The sequence below is a fragment of the Pseudophryne corroboree genome, unplaced genomic scaffold, assembly GCF_028390025.1.
Source record: "Pseudophryne corroboree isolate aPseCor3 unplaced genomic scaffold, aPseCor3.hap2 scaffold_1232, whole genome shotgun sequence".
Taxonomy (NCBI): domain Eukaryota; kingdom Metazoa; phylum Chordata; class Amphibia; order Anura; family Myobatrachidae; genus Pseudophryne; species Pseudophryne corroboree.
The window spans coordinates 140,495-166,346 of NW_026967858.1; the positions used below are offsets into that span (position 1 = coordinate 140,495).

At 38.7% G+C, this 25,852-nt stretch overlaps 29 non-coding genes across 29 annotated transcripts; all 29 read right to left on the bottom strand.

The window, feature by feature from the left end:
- Positions 1 to 94: 94 nt before the first annotated feature.
- TRNAF-GAA (transfer RNA phenylalanine (anticodon GAA)) lies at positions 95 to 167 on the bottom strand. Its single transcript has one exon. It is a non-coding gene; the product is annotated as a tRNA-Phe (tRNA).
- A 596-nt stretch (positions 168 to 763) lies between these two features.
- TRNAF-AAA (transfer RNA phenylalanine (anticodon AAA)) lies at positions 764 to 836 on the bottom strand. Its single transcript has one exon. It is a non-coding gene; the product is annotated as a tRNA-Phe (tRNA).
- Positions 837 to 1,181: 345 nt separating this feature from the next.
- Positions 1,182 to 1,254, bottom strand: TRNAF-GAA (transfer RNA phenylalanine (anticodon GAA)). Its single transcript has one exon. It is a non-coding gene; the product is annotated as a tRNA-Phe (tRNA).
- A 143-nt stretch (positions 1,255 to 1,397) lies between these two features.
- On the bottom strand, positions 1,398 to 1,470 carry TRNAF-GAA (transfer RNA phenylalanine (anticodon GAA)). Its single transcript has one exon. It is a non-coding gene; the product is annotated as a tRNA-Phe (tRNA).
- A 596-nt stretch (positions 1,471 to 2,066) lies between these two features.
- TRNAF-GAA (transfer RNA phenylalanine (anticodon GAA)) lies at positions 2,067 to 2,139 on the bottom strand. Its single transcript has one exon. It is a non-coding gene; the product is annotated as a tRNA-Phe (tRNA).
- Positions 2,140 to 3,161: 1,022 nt separating this feature from the next.
- TRNAF-GAA (transfer RNA phenylalanine (anticodon GAA)) lies at positions 3,162 to 3,234 on the bottom strand. Its single transcript has one exon. It is a non-coding gene; the product is annotated as a tRNA-Phe (tRNA).
- Positions 3,235 to 3,831: 597 nt separating this feature from the next.
- On the bottom strand, positions 3,832 to 3,904 carry TRNAF-GAA (transfer RNA phenylalanine (anticodon GAA)). Its single transcript has one exon. It is a non-coding gene; the product is annotated as a tRNA-Phe (tRNA).
- An 810-nt stretch (positions 3,905 to 4,714) lies between these two features.
- TRNAF-GAA (transfer RNA phenylalanine (anticodon GAA)) lies at positions 4,715 to 4,787 on the bottom strand. Its single transcript has one exon. It is a non-coding gene; the product is annotated as a tRNA-Phe (tRNA).
- An 813-nt stretch (positions 4,788 to 5,600) lies between these two features.
- Positions 5,601 to 5,673, bottom strand: TRNAF-GAA (transfer RNA phenylalanine (anticodon GAA)). The gene has a single exon. It is a non-coding gene; the product is annotated as a tRNA-Phe (tRNA).
- An 812-nt stretch (positions 5,674 to 6,485) lies between these two features.
- TRNAF-GAA (transfer RNA phenylalanine (anticodon GAA)) lies at positions 6,486 to 6,558 on the bottom strand. Its single transcript has one exon. It is a non-coding gene; the product is annotated as a tRNA-Phe (tRNA).
- An 812-nt stretch (positions 6,559 to 7,370) lies between these two features.
- TRNAF-GAA (transfer RNA phenylalanine (anticodon GAA)) lies at positions 7,371 to 7,443 on the bottom strand. The gene has a single exon. It is a non-coding gene; the product is annotated as a tRNA-Phe (tRNA).
- An 811-nt stretch (positions 7,444 to 8,254) lies between these two features.
- TRNAF-GAA (transfer RNA phenylalanine (anticodon GAA)) lies at positions 8,255 to 8,327 on the bottom strand. The gene has a single exon. It is a non-coding gene; the product is annotated as a tRNA-Phe (tRNA).
- Positions 8,328 to 9,143: 816 nt separating this feature from the next.
- On the bottom strand, positions 9,144 to 9,216 carry TRNAF-GAA (transfer RNA phenylalanine (anticodon GAA)). Its single transcript has one exon. It is a non-coding gene; the product is annotated as a tRNA-Phe (tRNA).
- Positions 9,217 to 10,028: 812 nt separating this feature from the next.
- On the bottom strand, positions 10,029 to 10,101 carry TRNAF-GAA (transfer RNA phenylalanine (anticodon GAA)). The gene has a single exon. It is a non-coding gene; the product is annotated as a tRNA-Phe (tRNA).
- Positions 10,102 to 12,306: 2,205 nt separating this feature from the next.
- Positions 12,307 to 12,379, bottom strand: TRNAF-AAA (transfer RNA phenylalanine (anticodon AAA)). The gene has a single exon. It is a non-coding gene; the product is annotated as a tRNA-Phe (tRNA).
- Positions 12,380 to 12,741: 362 nt separating this feature from the next.
- TRNAF-GAA (transfer RNA phenylalanine (anticodon GAA)) lies at positions 12,742 to 12,814 on the bottom strand. Its single transcript has one exon. It is a non-coding gene; the product is annotated as a tRNA-Phe (tRNA).
- A 1,535-nt stretch (positions 12,815 to 14,349) lies between these two features.
- Positions 14,350 to 14,422, bottom strand: TRNAF-GAA (transfer RNA phenylalanine (anticodon GAA)). The gene has a single exon. It is a non-coding gene; the product is annotated as a tRNA-Phe (tRNA).
- A 142-nt stretch (positions 14,423 to 14,564) lies between these two features.
- On the bottom strand, positions 14,565 to 14,637 carry TRNAF-GAA (transfer RNA phenylalanine (anticodon GAA)). The gene has a single exon. It is a non-coding gene; the product is annotated as a tRNA-Phe (tRNA).
- A 595-nt stretch (positions 14,638 to 15,232) lies between these two features.
- TRNAF-GAA (transfer RNA phenylalanine (anticodon GAA)) lies at positions 15,233 to 15,305 on the bottom strand. Its single transcript has one exon. It is a non-coding gene; the product is annotated as a tRNA-Phe (tRNA).
- A 1,687-nt stretch (positions 15,306 to 16,992) lies between these two features.
- Positions 16,993 to 17,066, bottom strand: TRNAF-GAA (transfer RNA phenylalanine (anticodon GAA)). Its single transcript has one exon. It is a non-coding gene; the product is annotated as a tRNA-Phe (tRNA).
- Positions 17,067 to 17,878: 812 nt separating this feature from the next.
- Positions 17,879 to 17,951, bottom strand: TRNAF-GAA (transfer RNA phenylalanine (anticodon GAA)). Its single transcript has one exon. It is a non-coding gene; the product is annotated as a tRNA-Phe (tRNA).
- Positions 17,952 to 20,155: 2,204 nt separating this feature from the next.
- Positions 20,156 to 20,228, bottom strand: TRNAF-GAA (transfer RNA phenylalanine (anticodon GAA)). The gene has a single exon. It is a non-coding gene; the product is annotated as a tRNA-Phe (tRNA).
- A 142-nt stretch (positions 20,229 to 20,370) lies between these two features.
- TRNAF-GAA (transfer RNA phenylalanine (anticodon GAA)) lies at positions 20,371 to 20,443 on the bottom strand. Its single transcript has one exon. It is a non-coding gene; the product is annotated as a tRNA-Phe (tRNA).
- Positions 20,444 to 21,038: 595 nt separating this feature from the next.
- On the bottom strand, positions 21,039 to 21,111 carry TRNAF-GAA (transfer RNA phenylalanine (anticodon GAA)). The gene has a single exon. It is a non-coding gene; the product is annotated as a tRNA-Phe (tRNA).
- A 1,687-nt stretch (positions 21,112 to 22,798) lies between these two features.
- Positions 22,799 to 22,872, bottom strand: TRNAF-GAA (transfer RNA phenylalanine (anticodon GAA)). The gene has a single exon. It is a non-coding gene; the product is annotated as a tRNA-Phe (tRNA).
- An 811-nt stretch (positions 22,873 to 23,683) lies between these two features.
- TRNAF-GAA (transfer RNA phenylalanine (anticodon GAA)) lies at positions 23,684 to 23,756 on the bottom strand. The gene has a single exon. It is a non-coding gene; the product is annotated as a tRNA-Phe (tRNA).
- Positions 23,757 to 24,570: 814 nt separating this feature from the next.
- On the bottom strand, positions 24,571 to 24,644 carry TRNAF-GAA (transfer RNA phenylalanine (anticodon GAA)). Its single transcript has one exon. It is a non-coding gene; the product is annotated as a tRNA-Phe (tRNA).
- Positions 24,645 to 24,786: 142 nt separating this feature from the next.
- On the bottom strand, positions 24,787 to 24,859 carry TRNAF-GAA (transfer RNA phenylalanine (anticodon GAA)). The gene has a single exon. It is a non-coding gene; the product is annotated as a tRNA-Phe (tRNA).
- A 596-nt stretch (positions 24,860 to 25,455) lies between these two features.
- On the bottom strand, positions 25,456 to 25,528 carry TRNAF-GAA (transfer RNA phenylalanine (anticodon GAA)). The gene has a single exon. It is a non-coding gene; the product is annotated as a tRNA-Phe (tRNA).
- Positions 25,529 to 25,852: the final 324 nt, after the last annotated feature.

The following is a 25,852-nucleotide window of genomic DNA, read 5'->3' on the forward strand; positions in this document are numbered from 1 at the left end:
AAAGACCATCAAGTGTTCTTGAAGAGCAACACCTTATAATGAAAGATTCTGCTGGTAAATTGCTATTCTGTAACAAAAATACAGCTACTAAACATGCCGAAACCCGGGATCGAACCAGGGACTTATAGATCTTCAGTCTAATGCTCTCCCAAATGAGCTATTGCAGCTACGTCTGACATCTGGAAAGTCTTTTTTGGTGTTTAAGATAAGGCAAACTGAAAGAACATCAAGTGTCCTAGAGGGCGAAACCTGAAAATAAACGTTTCTGCTGCTAAATTTCTTTTTGCCGAATTGCTACTCAGTAACAAAATGCAAACACCCAAACATGTGGAAACCCACGATCGTACTAGGGATTTTAAGGTCTTCAGTCTATTGCTCTCACAACTGAGCTATTTTGGCAAGCTATACTGATAAGAATGTCTTTTTTTGGAGCTAAAGATTTTGCAAACTGAAATAACATAAAATGTTTTTCAAGATCAAAAACTGAAAACAACAGTTTTTGCTGCTAAATTGCTATTCAGTAGCAAAAGCAAACACCCAACCATGCTAAACCCCAGGATTGAACAAGACACCCTTAGATCTTCAGTCTAATGTTCTCACAACTGAGCTATTTCGCCAAGCTCTACTAATAAGAAATTCTTTTATTGGGGCTAATAATAATGCAAACTGTAATAACATGAAATGAACTTGAAGACCAGAACCTGAACACGGCAGTTTCTGCTGCTAAATTGCTATTCTGTAACAAAAAAACAGCAACTAAATATGCAGAAACCCAGGATCGAACCAGGGACCTGTAGATCTTTAGTCTAACGCTCTACCAACTGAGCTATTTCGGCTAATTGTGAAAAATGAGAAGCCGTATTTGGGGTTTTAGGCTGGGGAAAAAAAGAGCATTAAGTGTTCTTGATGAACAACACCTGATAATGAAAGATTCTGCTGGTAAATTGCTATTCTGTAACAAAAATACAGCAACTAAACATGCCGAATCCTGGGATCGAACCCAGGAGCTTTAGATCTTCAGTTTAATGCTCTCACAAAAGAGCTATTGTTTGTAAGTCTGACGTTTAGAAAGTCTTTTTTGGTGTTTAAGATAAGGCAAACTGAAAGAAGACCAGAACCTGAACACGGCAGTTTCTGCTGCTAAATTGCTATTCTGTAACAAAAAAAACAGCAACTAAATATGCCGAAACCCGGGATCGAACCAGGGACCTTTAGATCTTCAGTCTAACGCTCTCCCAACTGAGCTATTTCGGCTAATTGTGACAGAAGTGAAGTCGTATTTGGGGTTTTAGGTTGGGAAAAAAAAGAGCATCAAGTGTTCTTGAAGAGCAACACCTGATAATAAAAGATTCTGCTGGTAAATTGCTATTCTGTAACAAAAATACAGCTACTAAACATGCCGAAACCCGGGATCGAACCAGGGACTTATAGATCTTCAGTCTAATGCTCTCCCAAATGAGCTATTGCAGCTACGTCTGACATCTGGAAAGTCTTTTTTGGTGTTTAAGATAAGGCAAACTGAAAGAACATCAAGTGTCCTAGAGGGCGAAACCTGAAAATAAACGTTTCTGCTGCTAAATTTCTTTTTGCCGAATTGCTACTCAGTAACAAAATGCAAACACCCAAACATGTGGAAACCCACGATCGTACTAGGGATTTTAAGGTCTTCAGTCTATTGCTCTCACAACTGAGCTATTTTGGCAAGCTATACTGATAAGAATGTCTTTTTTTGGAGCTAAAGATTTTGCAAACTGAAATAACATAAAATGTTTTTCAAGATCAAAAACTGAAAACAACAGTTTTTGCTGCTAAATTGCTATTCAGTAGCAAAAGCAAACACCCAACCATGCTAAACCCCAGGATTGAACAAGACACCCTTAGATCTTCAGTCTAATGTTGTCACAACTGAGCTATTTCGCCAAGCTCTACTAATAAGAAATTCTTTTATTGGGGCTAATAATAATGCAAACTGTAATAACATGAAATGATCTTGAAGACCAGAACCTGAACACGGCAGTTTCTGCTGCTAAATTGCTATTCTGTAACAAAAAAACAGCAACTAAATATGCCGAAACCCGGGATCGAACCAGGAACCTTTAGATCTTCAGTCTAACGCTCTCCCAACTGAGCTATTTCGGCTAATTGTGAAAGATGTCAAGCTGTATTTGGGGTTTTAGGCTGGGGAAAAAAAGAGCATTAAGTGTTCTTGATGAACAACACCTGATAATGAAAGATTCTGCTGGTAAATTGCTATTCTGTAACAAAAATACAGCAACTAAACATGCCGAATCCTGGGATCGAACCCAGGAGCTTTAGATCTTCAGTTTAATGCTCTCACAAAAGAGCTATTGCGTGTAAGTCTGACGTTTAGAAAGTCTTTTTTGGTGTTTAAGATAAGGCAAACTGAAAGAACATCAAGTGTCCTAGAGGGCGAAACCTGAAAATGAAAGTTTCTGCTGCTAAATTTCTTTTTGCTGACTTGCTACTCAGTAACAAACTGCAAACACCAAAACATGTGGAAACCTACGATCGTACTAGGGATTTTAAGGTCTTCAGTCTATTGCTCTCACAACTGAGCTATTTTGGCAAGCTATACTGATAAGAATGTCTTTTTTTAGGAGCTAAAGATTTTGCAAACTGAAATAACATAAAATGCTTTTCAAGATCAAAACCTGAACACAACAGTTTTTGCTGCTAAATTGCTATTCAGTAGCAAAAGCAAACACCCAACCATGCTAAACCCCAGGATTGAACAAGACACCCTTAGATCTTCAGTCTAATGTTGTCACAACTGAGCTATTTCGCCAAGCTCTACTAATAAGAAATTATTTTATTGGGGCTAATAATAATGCAAACTGTAATAACATGAAATGTTCTTGAAGACCAGAACCTGAACACTGCAGTTTCTGCTGCTAAATTGCTATTCTGTAACAAAAAAAACAGCAACTAAATATGAAGAAACCGAACCAGGGACCTTTAGATCTTCAGTCTAACGCTCTCCCAACTGAGCTATTTCGGCTAATTGTGACAGATGTGAAGTCGTATTTGGGGTTTTAGGTTGGGAAAAAAAGAGCATCAAGTGTTCTTGAAGAGCAACACCTGATAATAAAAGATTCTGCTGGTAAATTGCTATTCTGTAACAAAAATACAGCTACTAAACATGCCGAAACCCGGGATCGAACCAGGGACTTATAGATCTTCAGTCTAATGCTCTCCCAAATGAGCTATTGCAGCTACGTCTGACATTTGGAAAGTCTTTTTTGGTGTTTAAGATAAGGCAAACTGAAAGAACATCAAGTGTCCTAGAGGGCGAAACCTGAAAATAAACGTTTCTGCTGCTAAATTTCTTTTTGCTGAATTGCTACTCAGTAACAAAATGCAAACACCCAAACATGTGGAAACCCACAATCGTACTAGGGATTTTAAGGTCTTCAGTCTATTGCTCTCACAACTGAGCTATTTTGGCAAGCTATACTGATAAGAATGTCTTTTTTTGGAGCTAAAGATTTTGCAAACTGAAATAACATAAAATGTTTTTCAAGATCAAAAACTGAAAACAACAGTTTTTGCTGCTAAATTGCTATTCAGTAGCAAAAGCTAACACCCAACCATGCTAAACCCCAGGATTGAACAAGACACCCTTAGATCTTCAGTCTAATGTTGTCACAACTGAGCTATTTCGCCAAGCTCTACTAATAAGAAATTATTTTATTGGGGCTAATAATAATGCAAACTGTAATAACATGAAATGTTCTTGAAGACCAGAACCTGAACACGGCAGTTTCTGCTGTTAAATTGCTATTCTGTAACAAAAAAAACAGCAACTAAATATGCCGAAACCCAGGATCGAACCAGGGACCTTTAGATCTTCAGTCTAACGCTCTCCCAACTGAGCTATTTCGGCTAATTGTGACAGATGTGAAGTCGTATTTGGGGTTTTAGGTTGGGAAAAAAAGAGCATCAAGTGTTCTTGAAGAGCAACACCTTATAATGAAAGATTCTGCTGGTAAATTGCTATTCTGTAACAAAAATACAGCTACTAAACATGCCGAAACCCAGGATCGAACCAGGGACTTATAGATCTTCAGTCAAATGCTCTCCCAAATGAGCTATTGCAGCTACGTCTGACATTTGGAAAGTCTTTTTTGGTGTTTAAGATAAGGCAAACTGAAAGAACATCAAGTGTCCTAGAGGGCGAAACCTAAAAATAAACGTTTCTGCTGCTAAATTTCTTTTTGCTGAATTGCTACTCAGTAACAAAATGCAAACACCCAAACATGTGGAAACCCACGATCGTACTAGGGATTTTAAGGTCTTCAGTCTATTGCTCTCACAACTGAGCTATTTTGGCAAGCTATACTGATAAGAATGTCTTTTTTTGGAGCTAAAGATTTTGCAAACTGAAATAACATAAAATGTTTTTCAAGATCAAAAACTGAAAAAACAGTTTTTGCTGCTAAATTGCTATTCAGTAGCAAAAGCAAACACCCAACCATGCTAAACCCCAGGATTGAACAAGACACCCTTAGATCTTCAGTCTAATGTTGTCACAACTGAGCAATTTCGCCAAGCTCTACTAATAAGAAATTCTTTTATTGGGGCTAATAATAATGCAAACTGTAATAACATGAAATGATCTTGAAGACCAGAACCTGAACACGGCAGTTTCTGCTGCTAAATTGCTATTCTGTAACAAAAAAACAGCAACTAAATATGCCGAAACCCGGGATCGAACCAGGGACCTTTAAATCTTCAGTCTAACGCTCTCCCAACTGAGCTATTTCGGCTAATTGTGAAAGATGTCAAGCCGTATTTGGGGTTTTAGGCTGGGAAAAAAAAGAGCATTAAGTGTTCTTGATGAACAACACCTGATAATGATAGATTCTGCTGGTAAATTGCTATTCTGTAACAAAAATACAGCTACTAAACATGCCGAAACCAGGGATCGAACCCAGGAGCTTTAGATCTTCAGTTTAATGCTCTCACAAAAGAGCTATTGCGTGTAAGTCTGACGTTTAGAAAGTCTTTTTTGGTGTTTAAGATAAGGCAAACTGAAAGAACATCAAGTGTCCTAGAGGGCGAAACCTGAAAATAAATGTTTCTGCTGCTAAATTTCTTTTTGCTGAATTGCTACTCAGTATCAAAATGCAAACACCCAAACATGTGGAAACCCACGATCGTACTAGGGATTTTAAGGTCTTCAGTCTATTGCTCTCACAACTGAGCTATTTTGGCAAGCTATACTGATAAGAATGTCTTTTTTTGGAGCTAAAGATTTTGCAAACTGAAATAACATAAAATGTTTTTCAAGATCAAAAACTGAAAACAACAGTTTTTCCTGCTAAATTGCTATTCAGTAGCAAAAGCAAACACCCAACCATGCTAAACCCCAGGATTGAACAAGACACCCTTAGATCTTCAGTCTAATGTTGTCACAACTGAGCTATTTCGCCAAGCTCTACTAATAAGAAATTCTTTTTTTGGGGCTAATAATAATGCAAACTGTAATAACATGAAATGATCTTGAAGACCAGAACCTGAACACGGCAGTTTCTGCTGCTAAATTGCTATTCTGTAACAAAAAAAACAGCAACTAAATATGCCGAAACCCGGGATCGAACCAGGGACCTTCAGATCTTCAGTACAACGCTCTCCCAACTGAGCTATTTCGGCTAATTGTGACAGATGTGAAGTCGTATTTGGGGTTTTAGGTTGGGAAAAAAAGAGCATCAAGTGTTCTTGAAGAGCAACACCTTATAATGAAAGATTCTGCTGGTAAATTGCTATTCTGTAACAAAAATACAGCTACTAAACATGCCGAAACCCGGGATCGAACCAGGGACTTATAGATCTTCAGTCTAATGCTCTCCCAAATGTGCTATTGCAGCTACGTCTGACATTTGGAAAGTCTTTTTTGGTGCTTAAGATAAGGCAAACTGAAAGAACATCAAGTGTCCTAGAGGGCGAAACCTGAAAATAAACGTTTCTGCTGCTAAATTTCTTTTTGCTGAATTGCTACTCAGTAACAAAATGCAAACACCCAAACATGTGGAAACCCACGATCGTACTAGGGATTTTAAGGTCTTCAGTCTATTGCTCTCACAACTGAGCTATTTTGGCAAGCTATACTGATAAGAATGTCTTTTTTTGGAGCTAAAGATTTTGCAAACTGAAATAACATAAAATGTTTTTCAAGATCAAAAACTGAAAACAACAGTTTTTGCTGCTAAATTGCTATTCAGTAGCAAAAGCAAACACCCAACCATGCTAAACCCCAGGATTGAACAAGACACCCTTAGATCTTCAGTCTAATGTTCTCACAACTGAGCTATTTCGCCAAGCTCTACTAATAAGAAATTCTTTTATTGGGGCTAATAATAATGCAAACTGTAATAACATGAAATGTTCTTGAAGACCAGAACCTGAACACGGCAGTTTCTGCTGTTAAATTGCTATTCTGTAACAAAAAAAACAGCAACTAAATATGCCGAAACCCAGGATCGAACCAGGGACCTTTAGATTTTCAGTCTAACGCTTTCCCAACTGAGCTATTTCGGCTAATTGTGACCGATGTGAAGTCGTATTTGGGGTTTTAGGTTGGGAAAAAAAGAGCATCAAGTGTTCTTGAAGAGCAACACCTTATAATGAAAGATTCTGCTGGTAAATTGCTATTCTGTAACAAAAATACAGCTACTAAACATGCCCGAAACCCGGGATCGAACCAGGGACTTATAGATCTTCAGTCTAATGCTCTCCCAAATGAGCTATTGCAGCTACGTCTGACATTTGGAAAGTCTTTTTTGGTGTTTAAGATAAGGCAAACTGAAAGAACATCAAGTGTCCTAGAGGGCGAAACCTGAAAATAAACGTTTCTGCTGCTAAATTTCTTTTTGCTGAATTGCTACTCAGTAACAAAATGCAAACACCCAAACATGTGGAAACAAACGATCGTACTAGGGATTTTAAGGTCTTCAGTCTATTGCTCTCACAACTGAGCTATTTTGGCAAGCTATACTGATAAGAATGTCTTTTTTTGGAGCTAAAGATTTTGCAAACTGAAATAACATAAAATGTTTTTCAAGATCAAAAACTGAAAACAACAGTTTTTGCTGCTAAATTGCTATTCAGTAGCAAAAGCAAACACCCAACCATGCTAAACCCCAGGATTGAACAAGACACCCTTAGATCTTCAGTCTAATGTTCTCACAACTAAGCTATTTCGCCAAGCTCTACTAATAAGAAATTCTTTTATTGGGGCTAATAATAATGCAAACTGTAATAACATGAAATGATCTTGAAGACCAGAACCTGAACACGGCAGTTTCTGCTGCTAAATTGCTATTCTGTAACAAAAAAACAGCAACTAAATATGCTGAAACCCAGGATCGAACCATGGACCTTTAGATCTTCAGTCTAACGCTCTCCCAACTGAGCTATTTCGGCTAATTGTGACAGATGTGAAGTCGTATTTGGGGTTTTAGGTTGGGAAAAAAAGCGCATCAAGTGTTCTTGAAGAGCAACACCTTATAATGAAAGATTCTGCTGGTAAATTGCTATTCTGTAACAAAAATACAGCTACTAAACATGCCGAAACCCGGGATTGAACCAGGGACTTATAGATCTTCAGTCTAATGCTCTCCCAAATGAGCTATTGCAGCTACGTCTGACATTTGGAAAGTCTTTTTTGGTGTTTAAGATAAGGTAAACTGAAAGAACATCAAGTGTCCTAGAGGGCGAAACCTGAAAATAAACGTTTCTGCTGCTAAATTTCTTTTTGCTGAATTGCTACTCAGTAACAAAATGCAAACACCCAAACACGTGGAAACCCACGATCGTACTAGGGATTTTAAGGTCTTCAGTCTATTGCTCTCACAACTGAGCTATTTTGGCAAGCTATACTGATAAGAATGTCTTTTTTTGGAGCTAAAGATTTTGCAAACTGAAATAACATAAAATGTTTTTCAAGATCAAAAACTGAAAACAACAGTTTTTGCTGCTAAATTGCTATTCAGTAGCAAAAGCAAACACCCAACCATGCTAAACCCCAGGATTGAACAAGACACCCTTAGATCTTCAGTCTAATGTTCTCACAACTGAGCTATTTCGTCAAGCTCTACTAATAAGAAATTCTTTTATTGGGGCTAATAATAATGCAAACTGTAATAACATGAAATGAACTTGAAGACAGGAACCTGAACACGGCAGTTTCTGCTGCTAAATTGCTATTCTGTAACAAAAAAACAGCAACTAAATATGCGGAAACCCGGGATCGAACCAGGGACCTTTAGATCTTCAGTCTAACACTCTCCCAACTGAGCTATTTCGGCTAATTGTGAAAGATGTCAAGCCGTATTTGGGGTTTTAGGCTGGGAAAAAAAAGAGCATTAAGTGTTCTTGATGAACAGCACCTGATAATGAAAGATTCTGCTGGTAAATTGCTATTCTGTAACAAAAATACAGCAACTAAACATGCCGAATCCTGGTATCGAACCCAGGAGCTTTAGATCTTCAGTTTAATGCTCTCACAAAAGAGCTATTGCGTGTAAGTCTGACGTTTAGAAAGTCTTTTTTGGTGTTTAAGATAAGGCAAACTGAAAGAACATCAAGTGTCCTAGAGGGCGAAACCTGAAAATGAAAGTTTCTGCTGCTAAATTTCTTTTTGCTGACTTGCTACTCAGTAACAAACTGCAAACACCCAAACATGTGGAAACCCACGATCGTACTAGGGATTTTAAGGTCTTCAGTCTATTGCTCTCACAACTGAGCTATTTTGGCAAGCTATACTGATAAGAATGTCTTTTTTTAGGAGCTAAAGATTTTGCAAACTGAAATAACATAAAATGCTTTTCAAGATCAAAACCTGAACACAACAGTTTTTGCTGCTAAATTGCTATTCAGTAGCAAAAGCAAACACCCAACCATGCTAAACCCCAGGATTGAACAAGACACCCTTAGATCTTCAGTCTAATGTTGTCACAACTGACCTATTTCGCCAAGCTCTACTAATAAGAAATTCTTTTATTGGGGCTAATAATAATGCAAACTGTAATAACATGAAATGTTCTTGAAGACCAGAACCTGAACACGGCAGTTTCTGCTGCTAAATTGCTATTCTGTAAAAAAAAAAAAACAGCAGCTAAATATGCCGAAACCCGGGATCGAACCAGGGACCTTTAGATCTTCAGTCTAACGCTCTCCCAACTGAGCTATTTTGGCTAATTGTGACAGATGTGAAGTCGTATTTGGGGTTTTAGGTTGGGAAAAAAAGAGCATCAAGTGTTCTTGTAGAGCAACACCTTATAATGAAAGATTCTGCTGGTAAATTGCTATTCTGTAACAAAAATACAGCTACTAAACATGCCGAAACCCGGGATCGAACCAGGGACTTGTAGATCTTCAGTCTAATGCCCTCCCAAATGAGCTATTGCAGCTACGTCTGACATTTGGAAAGTCTTTTTTGGTGTTTAAGATAAGGCAAACTGAAAGAACATCAAGTGTCCTAGAGGGCGAAACCTGAAAATAAACGTTTCTGCTGCTAAATTTCTTTTTGCTGAATTGCTACTCAGTAACAAAATGCAAACACCCAAACATGTGGAAACCCACGATCGTACTAGGGATTTTAAGGTCTTCAGTCTATTGCTCTCACAACTGAGCTATTTTGGCAAGCTATACTGATAAGAAAGTCTTTTTTTGGAGCTAAAGATTTTGCAAACTGAAATAACATAAAATGTTTTTCAAGATCAAAAACTGAAAACAACAGTTTTTGCTGCTAAATTGCTATTCAGTAGCAAAAGCAAACACCCAACCATGCTAAACCCCAGGATTGAACAAGACACCCTTAGATCTTCAGTCTAATGTTCTCACAACTGAGCTATTTCGCCAAGCTCTACTAATAAGAAATTCTTTCATTGGGGCTAATAATAATGCAAACTGTTTTAACATGAAATGATCTTGAAGACAGGAACCTGAACACGGCAGTTTCTGCTGCTAAATTGCTATTCTGTAACAAAAAAAACAGCAACTAAATATGCCGAAACCCGGGATCGAACCAGGGACCTTTAGATCTTCAGTCTAACGCTCTCCCAACTGAGCTATTTCAGCTAATTGTGAAAGATGTCAAGCCGTATTTGGGGTTTTAGGCTAGGAAAAAAAAGAGCATTAAGTGTTCTTGATGAACAACACCTGATAATGAAAGATTCTGCTGGTAAATTGCTATTCTGTAACAAAAATACCGCAACTAAATATGCCGAATCCTGGGATCGAACCCAGGACCTTTAGATCTTCAGTTTAATGCTCTCACAAAAGAGCTATTGCGTGTAAGTCTGACGTTTAGAAAGTCTTTTTTGGTGTTTAAGATAAGGCAAACTGAAAGAACATCAATTTTCCTAGAGGGCGAAACCTGAAAATGAAAGTTTCTGCTGCTAAATTTCTTTTTGCTGAATTGCTACTCAGTAACAAACTGCAAACACCCAAACATGTGGAAACCCACGATCGTACTAGGGATTTTAAGGTCTTCAGTCTATTGCTCTCACAACTGAGCTATTTTGGCAAGCTATACTGATAAGAATGTCTTTTTTTAGGAGCTAAAGATTTTGCAAACTGAAATAACATAAAATGCTTTTCAAGATCAAAACCTGAACACAACAGTTTTTGCTGCTAAATTGCTATTCAGTAGCAAAAGCAAACACCCAACCATGCTAAACCCCAGGATTGAACAAGACACCCTTAGATCTTCAGTCTAATGTTGTCACAACTGAGCTATTTCGCCAAGCTCTACTAATAAGAAATTCTTTTATTGGGGCTAATAATAATGCAAACTGTAATAACATGAAATGTTCTTGAAGACCAGAACCTGAACACGGCATTTTCTGCTGCTAAATTGCTATTCTGTAACAAAAAAAACAGCAGCTAAATATGCCGAAACCCGGGATCAAACCAGGGACCTTTAGATCTTCAGTCTTAGGGTGCATACACACGGTGAGATTCGGACTTATCCGATTCTCACCGTGCGACAGGGGGCCGGGTCGGCACTTAGCCAGTATCGCAAGCACATAATGAGTGTGCTTGCGATGCTGGCTATGTGCGATGTCAATCCTGACTATCTCTTCTATAGAGATAGCCAGGATTGACTTGCCTGCACAGCCTATTTTTTCTGCCGATGCCGACCGCGCGGGGCCGCGCATCGGCATCGGATCGGGATCGCAAGGTGACTGTCACCTTGCGATCTGCACTATCTTTTCTTCCGATTCTGACTATATAGTCAGAATCGGAAGAAAATATCTTACCGTGTGTACACACCTTAACGCTCTCCCAACTGAGCTATTTTGGCTAATTGTGACAGATGTGAAGTCGTATTTGGGGTTTTAGGTTGGGAAAAAAAGAGCATCAAGTGTTCTTGTAGAGCATGGGTCTTCATCCTGTGGCCCTCCAGCTGCTGTGAAACTACACATCCCAGCATGCCCTGCTACAGTTTTGCTATTAAGGTATGCTAAAACTGAGGCAGGGCATGCTGGGATGTGTAGTTCCACAGCAGCTGGAGGGTCGCAGGTTGAAGACCCATGTTGTAGAGCAACACCTTATAATGAAAGATTCTGCTGGTAAATTGCTATTCTGTAACAAAAATACAGCTACTTTACATGCCGAAACCCGGGATCGAACCAGGGACTTATAGATCTTCAGTCTAATGCTCTCCCAAATGAGCTATTGTAGCTACGTCTGACATCTGGAAAGTCTTTTTTGGTGTTTAAGATAAGGCAAACTGAAAGAACATCTAGTGTCCTAGAGGGCGAAACCTGAAAATAAACGTTTCTGCTGCTAAATTTCTTTTTGCTGAATTGCTACTCAGTAAGAAAATGCAAACACCCAAACATGTGGAAACCCACGATCGTACTAGGGATTTTAAGGTCTTCAGTCTATTGCTCTCACAACTGAGCTATTTTGGCAAGCTATACTGATAAGAATGTCTTTTTTTGGAGCTAAAGATTTTGCAAACTGAAATAACATAAAATGTTTTTCAAGATCAAAAACTGAAAACAACAGTTTTTGCTGCTAAATTGCTATTCAGTAGCAAAAGCAAACACCCAACCATGCTAAACCCCAGGATTGAACAAGACACCCTTAGATCTTCAGTCTAATGTTCTCACTACTGAGCTATTTTGCCAAGCTCTACTAATAAGAAATTCTTTTATTGGGGCTAATAATAATGCAAACTGTAATAACATGAAATGTTCTTGAAGACCAGAACCTGAACACGGCAGTTTCTGCTGCTAAATTGCTATTCTGTAACAAAAAAACAGCAACTAAATATGCCGAAACCCGGGATCGAACCAGGGACCTTTAGATCTTTAGTTTAATGCTCTCCCAACTGAGCTATTTCAGCTAATTGTGACAGATGTGAAGTCGTATTTGGGGTTTTAGGTTGGGAAAAAAAGAGCATCAAGTGTTCTTGAAGAGCAACACCTTATAATGAAAGATTCTGCTGGTAAATTGCTATTCTGTAACAAAAATACAGCTACTAAACATGCCGAAACCCGGGATCGAACCTGGGACTTATAGATCTTCAGTCTAATGTTCTCACAACTGAGCTATTTCGCCAAGCTCTACTAATAAGAAATTCTTTCATTGGGGCTAATAATAATGCAAACTGTTTTAACATGAAATGATCTTGAAGACAGGAACCTGAACACGGCAGTTTCTGCTGCTAAATTGCTATTCTGTAACAAAAAAAACAGCAACTAAATATGCCGAAACCCGGGATCGAACCAGGGACCTTTAGATCTTCAGTCTAACGCTCTCCCAACTGAGCTATTTCAGCTAATTGTGAAAGATGTCAAGCCGTATTTGGGGTTTTAGGCTAGGAAAAAAAGAGCATTAAGTGTTCTTGATGAACAACACCTGATAATGAAAGATTCTGCTGGTAAATTGCTATTCTGTAACAAAAATACCGCAACTAAATATGCCGAATCCTGGGATCGAACCCAGGACCTTTAGATCTTCAGTTTAATGCTCTCACAAAAGAGCTATTGCGTGTAAGTCTGACGTTTAGAAAGTCTTTTTTGGTGTTTAAGATAAGGCAAACTGAAAGAACATCAATTTTCCTAGAGGGCGAAACCTGAAAATGAAAGTTTCTGCTGCTAAATTTCTTTTTGCTGAATTGCTACTCAGTAACAAACTGCAAACACCCAAACATGTGGAAACCCACGATCGTACTAGGGATTTTAAGGTCTTCAGTCTATTGCTCTCACAACTGAGCTATTTTGGCAAGCTATACTGATAAGAATGTCTTTTTTTAGGAGCTAAAGATTTTGCAAACTGAAATAACATAAAATGCTTTTCAAGATCAAAACCTGAACACAACAGTTTTTGCTGCTAAATTGCTATTCAGTAGCAAAAGCAAACACCCAACCATGCTAAACCCCAGGATTGAACAAGACACCCTTAGATCTTCAGTCTAATGTTGTCACAACTGAGCTATTTCGCCAAGCTCTACTAATAAGAAATTCTTTTATTGGGGCTAATAATAATGCAAACTGTAATAACATGAAATGTTCTTGAAGACCAGAACCTGAACACGGCATTTTCTGCTGCTAAATTGCTATTCTGTAACAAAAAAAACAGCAGCTAAATATGCCGAAACCCGGGATCAAACCAGGGACCTTTAGATCTTCAGTCTTAGGGTGCATACACACGGTGAGATTCGGACTTATCCGATTCTCACCGTGCGACAGGGGGCCGGGTCGGCACTTAGCCAGTATCGCAAGCACATAATGAGTGTGCTTGCGATGCTGGCTATGTGCGATGTCAATCCTGACTATCTCTTCTATAGAGATAGCCAGGATTGACTTGCCTGCACAGCCTATTTTTTCTGCCGATGCCGACCGCGCGGGGCCGCGCATCGGCATCGGATCGGGATCGCAAGGTGACTGTCACCTTGCGATCTGCACTATCTTTTCTTCCGATTCTGACTATATAGTCAGAATCGGAAGAAAATATCTTACCGTGTGTACACACCTTAACGCTCTCCCAACTGAGCTATTTTGGCTAATTGTGACAGATGTGAAGTCGTATTTGGGGTTTTAGGTTGGGAAAAAAAGAGCATCAAGTGTTCTTGTAGAGCATGGGTCTTCATCCTGTGGCCCTCCAGCTGCTGTGAAACTACACATCCCAGCATGCCCTGCTACAGTTTTGCTATTAAGGTATGCTAAAACTGAGGCAGGGCATGCTGGGATGTGTAGTTCCACAGCAGCTGGAGGGTCGCAGGTTGAAGACCCATGTTGTAGAGCAACACCTTATAATGAAAGATTCTGCTGGTAAATTGCTATTCTGTAACAAAAATACAGCTACTTTACATGCCGAAACCCGGGATCGAACCAGGGACTTATAGATCTTCAGTTTAATGCTCTCCCAACTGAGCTATTTCAGCTAATTGTGACAGATGTGAAGTCGTATTTGGGGTTTTAGGTTGGGAAAAAAAGAGCATCAAGTGTTCTTGAAGAGCAACACCTTATAATGAAAGATTCTGCTGGTAAATTGCTATTCTGTAACAAAAATACAGCTACTAAACATGCCGAAACCCGGGATCGAACCAGGGACTTATAGATCTTCAGTCTAATGCTCTCCCAAATGAGCTATTGCAGCTACGTCTGACATTTGGAAAGTCTTTTTTGGTGTTTAAGATAAGGCAAACTGAAAGAACATCAAGTGTCCTAGAGGGCGAAACCTGAAAATAAACGTTTCTGCTGCTAAATTTCTTTTTGCTGAATTGCTACTCAGTAACAAAATGCAAACACCCAAACATGTGGAAACCCACGATCGTACTAGGGATTTTAAAGTCTTCAGTCTTTTGCTCTCACAACTGAGCTATTTTGGCAAGCTATACTGATAAGAAAGTCTTTTTTTGGAGCTAAAGATTTTGCAAACTGAAATAACATAAAATGTTTTTCAAGATCAAAAACTGAAAACAACAGTTTTTGCTGCTAAATTGCTATTCAGTAGCAAAAGCAAACACCCAACCATGCTAAACCCCAGGATTGAACAAGACACCCTTAGATCTTCAGTCTAATGTTCTCACAACTGAGCTATTTCGCCAAGCTCTACTAATAAGAAATTCTTTCATTGGGGCTAATAATAATACAAACTGTAATAACATGAAATGATCTTGAAGATCAGAACCTGAACACGGCAGTTTCTGCTGCTAAATTGCTATTCTGTAACAAAAAACAGCAACTAAATATGCCAAAACCCGGGATCGAACCAGGGACCTTTAGATCTTCAGTCTAACGCTCTCCCAACTGAGCTATTTCGGCTAATTGTGAAAGATGTCAAGCCGTATTTGGGGTTTTAGGCTGGGAAAAAAAAGAGCATTAAGTGTTCTTGATGAACAACACCTGATAATGAAAGATTCTGCTGGTAAATTGCTATTCTGTAACAAAAATACCGCAACTAAATATGCCGAATCCTGGGATCGAACCCAGGACCTTTAGCTCTTCAGTTTAATGCTCTCACAAAAGAGCTATTGCATGTAAGTCTGACGTTTAGAAAGTATTTTTTGGTGTTTAAGATAAGGCAAACTGAAAGAACATCAAGTGTCCTAGAGGGCGAAACCTGAAAATGAAAGTTTCTGCTGCTAAATTTCTTTTTGCTGAATTGCTACTCAGTAACAAACTGCAAACACCCAAACATGTGGAAACCCATGATCGTACTAGGGATTTTAAGGTCTTCAGTCTACTGCTCTCACAACTGAGCTATTTTGGCAAGCTATACTGATAAGAATGTCTTTTTTTAGGAGCTAAAGATTTTGCAAACTGAAATAACATAAAATGCTTTTCAAGATCAAAACCTGAACACAACAGTTTTTGCTGCTAAATTGCTATTCAGTAGCAATAGCAAACACCCAACCATGCTAAACCCCAGGATTGAACAAGACACCCTTAGATCTTCAGTCTAATGTTGTCACAACTGAGCTATTTCGCCAAGCTCTACTAATAAGAAATTATTTTATTGGGGCAAATAATAATGCAAACTGTAATAACATGAAATGTTCTTGAAGACCAGAACCTGAACACGGCAGTTTCTGCTGCTAAATTGCTATTCTGTAACAAAAAAAACAGTAACTAAATATGCCGAAACCCGGGATCCTTTAGTTCTTCAGTCTAACGCTCTCCCAACTGAGCTATTTCGGCTAATTGTGACAGATGTGAAGTCGTATTTGGGGTTTTAGGTTGGGAAAAAAAGAGCATCAGGTGTTCTTGAAGAGCAACACCTGATAATGAAAGATTCTGCTGGTAAATTGCTATTCTGTAACAAAAATACAGCTACTAAACATGCCGAAACCAGGGATCGAACCAGGGACTTATAGATCTTCAGTCTAATGCTCTCCCAAATGAGATATTGCAGCTACGTCTGACATTTGGAAAGTCTTTTTTGGTGTTTAAGATAAGGCAAACTGAAAGAACATCAAGTGTCCTAGAGGGCGAAACCTGAAAATAAACGTTTCTGCTGCTAAATTTCTTTTTGCTGAATTGCTACTCAGTAACAAACTGCAAACACCCAAACATGTGGAAACCCACGATCGTACTAGGGATTTTAAGGTCTTCAGTCTATTGCTCTCACAACTGAGCTATTTTGGCAAGCTATACTGATAAGAAAGTCTTTTTTTGGAGCTAAAGATTTTGCAAACTGAAATAACATAAAATGTTTTTCAAGATCAAAAACTGAAAACAACAGTTTTTGCTGCTAAATTGCTATTCAGTAGCAAAAGCAAACACCCAACCATGCTAAACCCCAGGATTGAACAAGACACCCTTAGATCTTCAGTCTAATGTTGTCACAACTGAGCTATTTCGCCAAGCTCTACTAATAAGAAATTCTTTTATTGGGGCTAATAATAATGCAAACTGTAATAACATGAAATGATCTTGAAGACCAGAACCTGAACACGGCAGTTTCTGCTGCTAAATTGCTATTCTGTAACAAAAAAACAGCAACTAAATATGCCGAAACCCAGGATCGAACCAGGGACCCTTTAGTTCTTCAGTCTAACGCTCTCCCAACTGAGTTATTTCGGCTAATTGTGAAAGATGTGAAGTCGTATTTGGGGTTTTAGGTTGGGAAAAAAAGAGCATCAAGTGTTCTTGAAGAGCAACACCTGATAATGAAAGATTCTGCTGGTAAATTGCTATTCTGTAACAAAAATACAGCTACTAAACATGCCGAAACCCGGGATCAAACCAGGGACTTATAGATCTTCAGTCTAATGCTCTCCCAAATGAGCTATTGCAGCTACGTCTGACATTTAGAAAGTCTTTTTTGGTGTTTAAGATAAGGCAAACTGAAAGAACATCAAGTGTCCTAGAGGGCGAAACCTGAAAATAAACGTTTCTGCTGCTAAATTTCTTTTTGCTGAATTGCTACTCAGTAACAAAATGCAAACACCCAAACATGTGGAAACCCACGATCGTACTAGGGATTTTAAGGTCTTCAGTCTATTGCTCTCACAACTGAGCTATTTTGGCAAGCTATACTGATAAGAAAGTCTTTTTTTGGAGCTAAAGATTTTGCAAACTGAAATAACATAAAATGTTTTTCAAGATCAAAAACTGAAAACAACAGTTTTTGCTGCTAAATTGCTATTCAGTAGCAAAAGCAAACACCCAACCATGCTAAACCCCAGGATTGAACAAGACACCCTTAGATCTTCAGTCTAATGTTCTCACAACTGAGCTATTTCGCCAAGCTCTACTAATAAGAAATTCTTTCATTGGGGCTAATAATAATGCAAACTGTTTTAACATGAAATGATCTTGAAGACAGGAACCTGAACACGGCAGTTTCTGCTGCTAAATTGCTATTCTGTAACAAAAAAAACAGCAACTAAATATGCCGAAACCCGGGATCGAACCAGGGACCTTTAGATCTTCAGTCTAACGCTCTCCCAACTGAGCTATTTCAGCTAATTGTGAAAGATGTCAAGCCGTATTTGGGGTTTTAGGCTAGGAAAAAAAAGAGCATTAAGTGTTCTTGATGAACAACACCTGATAATGAAAGATTCTGCTGGTAAATTGCTATTCTGTAACAAAAATACCGCAACTAAATATGCCGAATCCTGGGATCGAACCCAGGACCTTTAGATCTTCAGTTTAATGCTCTCACAAAAGAGCTATTGCGTGTAAGTCTGACGTTTAGAAAGTCTTTTTTGGTGTTTAAGATAAGGCAAACTGAAAGAACATCAATTTTCCTAGAGGGCGAAACCTGAAAATGAAAGTTTCTGCTGCTAAATTTCTTTTTGCTGAATTGCTACTCAGTAACAAACTGCAAACACCCAAACATGTGGAAACCCACGATCGTACTAGGGATTTTAAGGTCTTCAGTCTATTGCTCTCACAACTGAGCTATTTTGGCAAGCTATACTGATAAGAATGTCTTTTTTTAGGAGCTAAAGATTTTGCAAACTGAAATAACATAAAATGCTTTTCAAGATCAAAACCTGAACACAACAGTTTTTGCTGCTAAATTGCTATTCAGTAGCAAAAGCAAACACCCAACCATGCTAAACCCCAGGATTGAACAAGACACCCTTAGATCTTCAGTCTAATGTTGTCACAACTGAGCTATTTCGCCAAGCTCTACTAATAAGAAATTCTTTTATTGGGGCTAATAATAATGCAAACTGTAATAACATGAAATGTTCTTGAAGACCAGAACCTGAACACGGCATTTTCTGCTGCTAAATTGCTATTCTGTAACAAAAAAAACAGCAGCTAAATATGCCGAAACCCGGGATCAAACCAGGGACCTTTAGATCTTCAGTCTTAGGGTGCATACACACGGTGAGATTCGGACTTATCCGATTCTCACCGTGCGACAGGGGGCCGGGTCGGCACTTAGCCAGTATCGCAAGCACATAATGAGTGTGCTTGCGATGCTGGCTATGTGCGATGTCAATCCTGACTATCTCTTCTATAGAGATAGCCAGGATTGACTTGCCTGCACAGCCTATTTTTTCTGCCGATGCCGACCGCGCGGGGCCGCGCATCGGCATCGGATCGGGATCGCAAGGTGACTGTCACCTTGCGATCTGCACTATCTTTTCTTCCGATTCTGACTATATAGTCAGAATCGGAAGAAAATATCTTACCGTGTGTACACACCTTAACGCTCTCCCAACTGAGCTATTTTGGCTAATTGTGACAGATGTGAAGTCGTATTTGGGGTTTTAGGTTGGGAAAAAAAGAGCATCAAGTGTTCTTGTAGAGCATGGGTCTTCATCCTGTGGCCCTCCAGCTGCTGTGAAACTACACATCCCAGCATGCCCTGCTACAGTTTTGCTATTAAGGTATGCTAAAACTGAGGCAGGGCATGCTGGGATGTGTAGTTCCACAGCAGCTGGAGGGTCGCAGGTTGAAGACCCATGTTTAGAGCAACACCTTATAATGAAAGATTCTGCTGGTAAATTGCTATTCTGTAACAAAAATACAGCTACTTTACATGCCGAAACCCGGGATCGAACCAGGGACTTATAGATCTTCAGTCTAATGCTCTCCCAAATGAGCTATTGTAGCTACGTCTGACATCTGGAAAGTCTTTTTTGGTGTTTAAGATAAGGCAAACTGAAAGAACATCTAGTGTCCTAGAGGGCGAAACCTGAAAATAAACGTTTCTGCTGCTAAATTTCTTTTTGCTGAATTGCTACTCAGTAAGAAAATGCAAACACCCAAACATGTGGAAACCCACGATCGTACTAGGGATTTTAAGGTCTTCAGTCTATTGCTCTCACAACTGAGCTATTTTGGCAAGCTATACTGATAAGAATGTCTTTTTTTGGAGCTAAAGATTTTGCAAACTGAAATAACATCAAATGTTTTTCAAGATCAAAAACTGAAAACAACAGTTTTTGCTGCTAAATTGCTATTCAGTAGCAAAAGCAAACACCCAACCATGCTAAACCCCAGGATTGAACAAGACACCCTTAGATCTTCAGTCTAATGTTCTCACTACTGAGCTATTTTGCCAAGCTCTACTAATAAGAAATTCTTTTATTGGGGCTAATAATAATGCAAACTGTAATAACATGAAATGTTCTTGAAGACCAGAACCTGAACACGGCAGTTTCTGCTGCTAAATTGCTATTCTGTAACAAAAAAACAGCAACTAAATATGCCGAAACCCGGGATCGAACCAGGGACCTTTAGATCTTCAGTTTAATGCTCTCCCAACTGAGCTATTTCAGCTAATTGTGACAGATGTGAAGTCGTATTTGGGGTTTTAGGTTGGGGAAAAAAGAGCATCAAGTGTTCTTGAAGAGCAACACCTTATAATGAAAGATTCTGCTGGTAAATTGCTATTCTGTAACAAAAATACAGCTACTAAACATGCCGAAACCCGGGATCGAACCAGGGACTTATAGATCTTCAGTCTAATGCTCTCCCAAATGAGCTATTGCAGCTACGTCTGACATTTGGAAAGTCTTTTTTGGTGTTTAAGATAAGGCAAACTGAAAGAACATCAAGTGTCCTAGAGGGCGAAACCTGAAAATAAACGTTTCTGCTGCTAAATTTCTTTTTGCTGAATTGCTACTCAGTAACAAAATGCAAACACCCAAACATGTGGAAACCCACGATAGTACTAGGGATTTTAAAGTCTTCAGTCTATTGCTCTCACAACTGAGCTATTTTGGCAAGCTATACTGATAAGAAAGTCTTTTTTTGGAGCTAAAGATTTTGCAAACTGAAATAACATAAAATGTTTTTCAAGATCAAAAACTGAAAACAACAGTTTTTGCTGCTAAATTGCTATTCAGTAGCAAAAGCAAACACCCAACCATGCTAAACCCCAGGATTGAACAAGACACCCTTAGATCTTCAGTCTAATGTTCTCACAACTGAGCTATTTCGCCAAGCTCTACTAATAAGAAATTCTTTCATTGGGGCTAATAATAATGCAAACTGTAATAACATGAAATGATCTTGAAGATCAGAACCTGAACACGGCAGTTTCTGCTGCTAAATTGCTATTCTGTAACAAAAAACAGCAACTAAATATGCCAAAACCCGGGATCGAACCAGGGACCTTTAGATCTTCAGTCTAACGCTCTCCCAACTGAGCTATTTCGGCTAATTGTGAAAGATGTCAAGCCGTATTTGGGGTTTTAGGCTGGGAAAAAAAAGAGCATTAAGTGTTCTTGATGAACAACACCTGATAATGAAAGATTCTGCTGGTAAATTGCTATTCTGTAACAAAAATACCGCAACTAAATATGCCGAATCCTGGGATCGAACCCAGGACCTTTAGATCTTCAGTTTAATGCTCTCACAAAAGAGCTATTGCATGTAAGTCTGACGTTTAGAAAGTATTTTTTGGTGTTTAAGATAAGGCAAACTGAAAGAACATCAAGTGTCCTAGAGGGCGAAACCTGAAAATGAAAGTTTCTGCTGCTAAATTTCTTTTTGCTGAATTGCTACTCAGTAACAAACTGCAAACACCCAAACATGTGGAAACCCATGATCGTACTAGGGATTTTAAGGTCTTCAGTCTACTGCTCTCACAACTGAGCTATTTTGGCAAGCTATACTGATAAGAATGTCTTTTTTTAGGAGCTAAAGATTTTGCAAACTGAAATAACATAAAATGCTTTTCAAGATCAAAACCTGAACACAACAGTTTTTGCTGCTAAATTGCTATTCAGTAGCAATAGCAAACACCCAACCATGCTAAACCCCAGGATTGAACAAGACACCCTTAGATCTTCAGTCTAATGTTGTCACAACTGAGCTATTTCGCCAAGCTCTACTAATAAGAAATTATTTTATTGGGGCAAATAATAATGCAAACTGTAATAACATGAAATGTTCTTGAAGACCAGAACCTGAACACGGCAGTTTCTGCTGCTAAATTGCTATTCTGTAACAAAAAAAACAGTAACTAAATATGCCGAAACCCGGGATCCTTTAGTTCTTCAGTCTAACGCTCTCCCAACTGAGCTATTTCGGCTAATTGTGACAGATGTGAAGTCGTATTTGGGGTTTTAGGTTGGGAAAAAAAGAGCATCAGGTGTTCTTGAAGAGCAACACCTGATAATGAAAGATTCTGCTGGTAAATTGCTATTCTGTAACAAAAATACAGCTACTAAACATGCCGAAACCAGGGATCGAACCAGGGACTTATAGATCTTCAGTCTAATGCTCTCCCAAATGAGATATTGCAGCTACGTCTGACATTTGGAAAGTCTTTTTTGGTGTTTAAGATAAGGCAAACTGAAAGAACATCAAGTGTCCTAGAGGGCGAAACCTGAAAATAAACGTTTCTGCTGCTAAATTTCTTTTTGCTGAATTGCTACTCAGTAACAAACTGCAAACACCCAAACATGTGGAAACCCACGATCGTACTAGGGATTTTAAGGTCTTCAGTCTATTGCTCTCACAACTGAGCTATTTTGGCAAGCTATACTGATAAGAAAGTCTTTTTTTGGAGCTAAAGATTTTGCAAACTGAAATAACATAAAATGTTTTTCAAGATCAAAAACTGAAAACAACAGTTTTTGCTGCTAAATTGCTATTCAGTAGCAAAAGCAAACACCCAACCATGCTAAACCCCAGGATTGAACAAGACACCCTTAGATCTTCAGTCTAATGTTGTCACAACTGAGCTATTTCGCCAAGCTCTACTAATAAGAAATTCTTTTATTGGGGCTAATAATAATGCAAACTGTAATAACATGAAATGATCTTGAAGACCAGAACCTGAACACGGCAGTTTCTGCTGCTAAATTGCTATTCTGTAACAAAAAAACAGCAACTAAATATGCCGAAACCCAGGATCGAACCAGGGACCCTTTAGTTCTTCAGTCTAACGCTCTCCCAACTGAGTTATTTCGGCTAATTGTGAAAGATGTGAAGTCGTATTTGGGGTTTTAGGTTGGGAAAAAAAGAGCATCAAGTGTTCTTGAAGAGCAACACCTGATAATGAAAGATTCTGCTGGTAAATTGCTATTCTGTAACAAAAATACAGCTACTAAACATGCCGAAACCCGGGATCAAACCAGGGACTTATAGATCTTCAGTCTAATGCTCTCCCAAATGAGCTATTGCAGCTACGTCTGACATTTAGAAAGTCTTTTTTGGTGTTTAAGATAAGGCAAACTGAAAGAACATCAAGTGTCCTAGAGGGCGAAACCTGAAAATAAACGTTTCTGCTGCTAAATTTCTTTTTGCTGAATTGCTACTCAGTAACAAAATGCAAACACCCAAACATGTGGAAACCCACGATCGTACTAGGGATTTTAAGGTCTTCAGTCTATTGCTCTCACAACTGAGCTATTTTGGCAAGCTATACTGATAAGAAAGTCTTTTTTTGGAGCTAAAGATTTTGCAAACTGAAATAACATAAAATGTTTTTCAAGATCAAAAACTGAAAACAACAGTTTTTGCTGCTAAATTGCTATTCAGTAGCAAAAGCAAACACCCAACCATGCTAAACCCCAGGATTGAACAAGACACCCTTAGATCTTCAGTCTAATGTTCTCACAACTGAGCTATTTCGCCAAGCTCTACTAATAAGAAATTCTTTTATTGGGGCTAATAATAATGCAAACTGTAATAACATGAAATGATCTTGAAGACCAGAACCTGAACACGGCAGTTTCTGCTGCTAAATTGCTATTCTGTAACAAAAAAACAGCAACTAAATATGCGGAAACCCGGGTTCGAAACAGGGACCTTTAGATCTTCAGTCTAACACTCTCCCAACTGAGCTATTTCGGCTAATTGTGAAAGATGTCAAGCCGTATTTGGGGTTTTAGGCTGGGGAAAAAAAGAGCATTAAGTGTTCTTGATGAACAACACCTGATAATGAAAGATTCTGCTGGTAAATTGCTATTCTGTAACAAAAATACCGCAACTAAATATGCCGAATCCAGGGATCGAACCCAGGACCTTTAGATCTTCAGTTTAATGCTCTCACAAAAGAGCTATTGCGTGTAAGTCTGACGTTTAGAAAGTCTTTTTTGGTGTTTAAGATAAGGCAAACTGAAAGAACATCAAGTGTCCAAGAGGGCGAAACCTGAAAATGAAAGTTTCTGCTGCTAAATTTCTTTTTGCTGAATAGCTACTCAGTAACAAACTGCAAACACCCAAACATGTGGAAACCCACGATCGTACTAGGGATTTTAAGGTCTTCAGTCTACTGCTCTCACAACTGAGCTATTTTGGCAAGCTATACTGATAAGAATGTCTTTTTTTAGGAGCTAAAGATTTTGCAAACTGAAATAACATAAAATGCTTTTCAAGATCAAAACCTGAACACAACAGTTTTTGCTGCTAAATTGCTATTCAGTAGCAATAGCAAACACCCAACCATGCTAAACCCCAGGATTGAACAAGACACCCTTAGATCTTCAGTCTAATGTTGTCACAACTGAGCTATTTCGCCAAGCTCTACTAATAAGAAATTATTTAATTGGGGCAAATAATAATGCAAACTGTAATAACATGAAATGTTCTTGAAGACCAGAACCTGAACACGGCAGTTTCTGCTGCTAAATTGCTATTCTGTAACAAAAAAAACAGCAACTAAATATGCCGAAACCCGGGATCGAACCAGGGACCCTTTAGTTCTTCAGTCTAACGCTCTCCCAACTGAGCTATTTCGGCTAATTGTGACAGATGTGAAGTCGTATTTGGGGTTTTAGGTTGGGAAAAAAAGAGCATCAGGTGTTCTTGAAGAGCAACACCTGATAATGAAAGATTCTGCTGGTAAATTGCTATTCTGTAACAAAAATACAGCTACTAAACATGCCGAAACCCGGGATCGAACCAGGGACTTATAGATCTTCAGTCTAATGCTCTCCCAAATGAGCTATTGCAGCTACGTCTGACATTTGGAAAGTCTTTTTTGGTGTTTAAGATAAGGCAAACTGAAAGAACATCAAGTGTCCTAGAGGGCGAAACCTGAAAATAAACGTTTCTGCTGCTAAATTTCTTTTTGCTGAATTGCTACTCAGTAAGAAAATGCAAACACCCAAACATGTGGAAACCCACGATCGTACTAGGGATTTTAAGGTCTTCAGTCTATTGCTCTCACAACTGAGCTATTTTGGCAAGCTATACTGATAAGAATGTCTTTTTTTGGAGCTAAAGATTTTGCAAACTGAAATAACATAAAATGTTTTTCAAGATCAAAAACTGAAAACAACAGTTTTTGCTGCTAAATTGCTATTCAGTAGCAAAAGCAAACACCCAACCATGCTAAACCCCAGGATTGAACAAGACACCCTTAGATCTTCAGTCTAATGTTCTCACTACTGAGCTATTTTGCCAAGCTCTACTAATAAGAAATTCTTTTATTGGGGCTAATAATAATGCAAACTGTAATAACATGAAATGTTCTTGAAGACCAGAACCTGAACACGGCAGTTTCTGCTGCTAAATTGCTATTTTGTAACAAAAAAACAGCAACTAAATATGCCGAAACCCGGGATCGAACCAGGGACCTTTAGATCTTCAGTTTAATGCTCTCCCAACTGAGCTATTTCAGCTAATTGTGACAGATGTGAAGTCGTATTTGGGGTTTTAGGTTGGGAAAAAAAGAGCATCAAGTGTTCTTGAAGAGCAACACCTTATAATGAAAGATTCTGCTGGTAAATTGCTATTCTGTAACAAAAATACAGCTACTAAACATGCCGAAACCCGGGATCGAACCTGGGACTTATAGATCTTCAGTCTAATGTTCTCACAACTGAGCTATTTCGCCAAGCTCTACTAATAAGAAATTCTTTCATTGGGGCTAATAATAATGCAAACTGTTTTAACATGAAATGATCTTGAAGACAGGAACCTGAACACGGCAGTTTCTGCTGCTA